The sequence below is a fragment of the Schistocerca americana genome, unplaced genomic scaffold (genome assembly GCF_021461395.2).
Source record: "Schistocerca americana isolate TAMUIC-IGC-003095 unplaced genomic scaffold, iqSchAmer2.1 HiC_scaffold_196, whole genome shotgun sequence".
Lineage (NCBI taxonomy): Eukaryota > Metazoa > Arthropoda > Insecta > Orthoptera > Acrididae > Schistocerca > Schistocerca americana.
The window spans coordinates 225,001-230,000 of NW_025725902.1; the positions used below are offsets into that span (position 1 = coordinate 225,001).

Here is a 5,000-nt window from a genome sequence, read left to right on the forward strand (position 1 = left end):
TTGGAGATGGCACGCCTGATGGACGGCGTGTTGTAGTAGGCCGCTTTCTCGGAGTGACACCAGTCGAGCCGGAGATGGTCTCCGACTACCTGGGCGTCGATGACGCGGGCGATGCCGTCTTTAACCGCCACCACGTCAGGCTTGCGGATTCCCTCAGGTGTGCGGAGGTGGGGCTCCACAGAGACATTGAAGCCCCTCTGCGCGAGTCCACGGGCGACATAGCGCACGATCGCGTCATGCCGCTTAACCCGGGACCCGTGCGTCCTGAAGCAAGCCTGTAACACGTGGTTGGCGGTCTCTACGGCCTGGCAGCCCGCGCGGCATCTGGTGTCCGCCTCCCGCCCGCGACTGCGCCGTGCCTTCGTGGGGAAGGCGTTGATGCGGGCGCGGAGAGCGTCGATGAAGTTACGCCCAGATAGCAGGCGACTGGTGTCAGCGACCCACTGGTGTTGCCCCTTGACGGCGGCGGAAGATGACAGCGCCGCACCGTCAAAGGCAACGTGCAGGCGCGCGGCCCACATCTCTCCAACCTGCGTCGACGATTTGAGGAGGTGGCCCTCCCACATAAGATGCCGCTCCAGCGCCTCAATCTCACGCTGCACCTCGTCCCGGCCTGCACCGTCGGCGGCTGGCCCAATCCTCTTCAGCGCCAGGAGACGGGACCGGCGAAGTGTTGGCCCCATCCATCGGCATGATGGGATGCCGAGGCCTCCCTGGGCTACAGGAGCGTGGAAGTAGCCCAGGGGAGTGTCCGCCGGAAGGCGGAACCATCTCCTGACGGCGGCACGGATGGTCACATCTGCCGCTTTCAACGCACCCACTCGGGTGCGGCTGAGGGCCAGCCCATGGTACAGGCCAGGCAGAAGTACGGTGGTGAGGGCGTGGAGGCGCTGTTGCGGCTTGAGCGGAGCTCGGGAGATGACGTCCAGCTGCTCCACCAGGTGGCGTCGTGGGTTGAAAACGCAGCGACCAGCGGTGGAGAATTGCAGTCCCAGGTACCGGAAGGTTTCACCCACACGTAGGGCGGGCACGGTGGCGTTGCCCGCTTTGAAGGTAACGTCGGCGTCGACCTTCACCTTCTTGTCGCGCCCAGACGCGACTAAGGCGAGGGTGAAACACTTCCGGGCGTTGATCTGCAGCCCCAGATGGGCGAGGGCTGCGACGGCTGCGTCGATGAGGGACTGCAATCCCCTCGCGGTCGATGCAAAAAGCAGGACGTCATCTGCGAAGGCCGCAGCGTTAACTCTGCGACCAAGGATCCGAGCTCCGATGTGGGAGGGAAGTTGACTCAAAACATAGTCCACCGCAAAATTGAAAAGGAGGGGGGAGAGGGGGTCACCCTGACGCACACCCCTAGCCGGCTGCAGGGGCACGCTCACGTCGGCGCCGCCCGCTATCACCGTCGTGCTACCCTCGTAACACCTTTCGACGTACTCAATAAAGCAATCCGGCAGGCCATGAGCCCTCAGCACGGGGCGGAGGGCGGCATGGTCCACCGAATCGAACGCTTTAGAGACGTCGATCGATGCCACAAAAACAGAGCGACAGGAGCGGACTGCGTCGGTGAGAGCAGTGTCCAAGATGAAGGTGTTTTCCAACATCCCATCCCGGGGGATGAATGCCCGCTGACGTTCGTCCACAGCACATGCACGCATCAGGCGTGACGCGAGAACCTTGTGAAAGGTCCGCGCCAACACCGAGCAGACCGTAATGGGGCGAAAGTCAGCGGGGGATGTTGGTGCAGCCGTTTTGGGGAGAAGTGACGTCCGGGCGCGAAGCAGACGCTCGGGGAGGGCGCGGGCCAGGAGGAAGAGGTTCAAGAGTTTCACCAGGACTTCATGCGGCAGGCGCCGCAGCTCCGCTGGAGTCAGGCCGTCCGGCCCGGCTGCCGATCCCCTGGGCGGCAAGGCAGCAGCGACCTCCTCACGTGTGACCGGCCCCCATAGGCACTCAGGAGCGACAGGCTCCGAGTGCGGGAGAAGGCGGTCACGGATGAAGCCGGCGGTGGAGATCGGCTTCTTCGTGAAGAGGTCCGCCCAGAAGTCCAGCAGACCGGGGATGTCGGGTGGCGGCTGCAGCAGGGTGCCGTCCAGCAAGCCGCGCACACAACGTGCACGCGACCTACGGAAGGCGTCCTGTGTCCGCGCGTATTCCCAGCGGCGCCGCTTGCGCTTCTGCAGCGGCGGGGCGGCAGGCGGCCGCTTGGATGGTTGGCGCGGCCGCTGTGTCCTGGTGATCGACCTCTCCCCCCTGGACCCGACCGACGCAAGGGCATCCGGGAGCATGCCCAGGATGACATCGGGCGGCGTGCCCCGCCCCAGACCAATGACTCGATCCAGGGCAGAGAAACGCTGGGCGGAAGCAGGTAGCCCCGCCAGATGCTCCCAGATGGCGGCGTCAGTCGGCCCCTCCGGCGGCGGCCCGGTGGTGTCGGCCGCGAAGTCCTCGGCTGCGTCGACGGGCGGCGCAGCGGCCTCGCCCGCGTCAGGCAGCGAGCTCGCTGCTCCACGGCGGGACGCCGGCTCTTCACCCCGACCGATCTCAAGTGCCTCCATGAATTGGCGGACAAGCTGCTTGTGGGCAGCTTGCCGCCGTCGGCACTTGATTGCCTCAAGCGTTCGGTCGGGGAACATCCTGGTAAGTTCTTGATTTACAAAGAAGAACCGGGCGTCCCTCTCCAGGAACAGTTCGGCCTCTGCCTTGGCGAGCGACAGGACTTCTTCCTCCGTCCACCTCGCGCGATGCCTCTCCGTCACGATCTCAGCGTTGGCGGCCGCAGGGTGTTGGCGGCGGCGATGGACCCCGAGACCGTTCTTCGTGGTAAAGGTGCGGTGGCACTCACTGCAAGCAAAGGGAGCTACACAAACTATCGCATTTTCGTTACGGCCGGTTGGCCGGATAGGTGCTGGGGTAGCTGGGGTGGCACCTTCAGCGGAAGGGCCACCATCTCTTGTTTCTTGTCGGCTGCCCCCAACTATAAAGGGATAATGCGAGGGGGGGCTGGTAACCCCCCCAAGCCCCTGGTGCGGTCTTCCACTCTGCAAAAATCAGCGGGCCCACGAGAAGGGGAGAAGACCGCAGGAGAGGAGAGGCTAAGAGGGCTAGGCCCATGTATTGCGCATCACTCTCCCTGTAACTATAACCCAAGGAAGGCACCTCGCAGCAGCAGCACGACTACATCAAGACCGCACTTCGAAAAGCCAAGTCCGGATGCAGCCACACCGCCGCCACTTGGCCACCTTAAGAGAGTCATAGTTACTCCCGCCGTTTACCCGCGCTTGCTTGAATTTCTTCACGTTGACATTCAGAGCACTGGGCAGAAATCACATTGCGTCAACACCCGCTAGGGCCATCGCAATGCTTTGTTTTAATTAGACAGTCGGATTCCCCCAGTCCGTGCCAGTTCTGAGTTGATCGTTGAATGGCGGCCGAAGAGAATCCGCGCACCCGCGCGCCCCCGGAGGAGCACGCTAAGGCGGACGCGGCCTCGCAGCAAGGAAGATCCGTGGGAGGCCAAGGCACGGGACCGAGCTCGGATCCTGCACGCAGGTTGAAGCACCGGGGCGCGAACGCCGCGCAGGCGCGCGCATCCTGCACCGCCGGCCAGCACGAGGCCAACCAACGGCGAGAGCAGACCACGCCCGCGCTAAACGCCCGCACTTACCGGCACCCCTACGGCACTCACCTCGCCCAGGCCCGGCACGTTAGCGCTGACCCACTTCCCGACCAAGCCCGACACGCCCCGATCCTCAGAGCCAATCCTTATCCCGAAGTTACGGATCCAATTTGCCGACTTCCCTTACCTACATTATTCTATCGACTAGAGGCTCTTCACCTTGGAGACCTGCTGCGGATATGGGTACGAACCGGCGCGACACCTCCACGTGGCCCTCTCCCGGATTTTCAAGGTCCGAGGGGAAGATCGGGACACCGCCGCAACTGCGGTGCTCTTCGCGTTCCAAACCCTATCTCCCTGCTAGAGGATTCCAGGGAACTCGAACGCTCATGCAGAAAAGAAAACTCTTCCCCGATCTCCCGACGGCGTCTCCGGGTCCTTTTGGGTTACCCCGACGAGCATCTCTAAAAGAGGGGCCCGACTTGTATCGGTTCCGCTGCCGGGTTCCGGAATAGGAACCGGATTCCCTTTCGCCCAACGGGGGCCAGCACAAAGTGCATCATGCTATGACGGCCCCCATCAACATCGGATTTCTCCTAGGGCTTAGGATCGACTGACTCGTGTGCAACGGCTGTTCACACGAAACCCTTCTCCGCGTCAGCCCTCCAGGGCCTCGCTGGAGTATTTGCTACTACCACCAAGATCTGCACCGACGGCGGCTCCAGGCAGGCTCACGCCCAGACCCTTCTGCGCCCACCGCCGCGACCCTCCTACTCGTCAGGGCTTCGCGGCCGGCCGCAAGGACCGGCCATGACTGCCAGACTGACGGCCGAGTATAGGCACGACGCTTCAGCGCCATCCATTTTCAGGGCTAGTTGCTTCGGCAGGTGAGTTGTTACACACTCCTTAGCGGATTCCGACTTCCATGGCCACCGTCCTGCTGTCTTAAGCAACCAACGCCTTTCATGGTTTCCCATGAGCGTCGATTCGGGCGCCTTAACTCGGCGTTTGGTTCATCCCACAGCGCCAGTTCTGCTTACCAAAAGTGGCCCACTTGGCACTCCGATCCGAGTCGTTTGCTCGCGGCTTCAGCATATCAAGCAAGCCGGAGATCTCACCCATTTAAAGTTTGAGAATAGGTTGAGGTCGTTTCGGCCCCAAGGCCTCTAATCATTCGCTTTACCGGATGAGACTCGTACGAGCACCAGCTATCCTGAGGGAAACTTCGGAGGGAACCAGCTACTAGATGGTTCGATTAGTCTTTCGCCCCTATACCCAGCTCCGACGATCGATTTGCACGTCAGAATCGCTACGGACCTCCATCAGGGTTTCCCCTGACTTCGTCCTGGCCAGGCATAGTTCACCATCTTTCGGGTCCCAACGT

At 62.4% G+C, this 5,000-nt stretch overlaps 1 pseudogene; it reads right to left on the bottom strand.

The window, feature by feature from the left end:
• Positions 1 to 5,000, bottom strand: part of LOC124573730 — an 8,802-nt pseudogene that overhangs the window by 2,679 nt on the left and 1,123 nt on the right.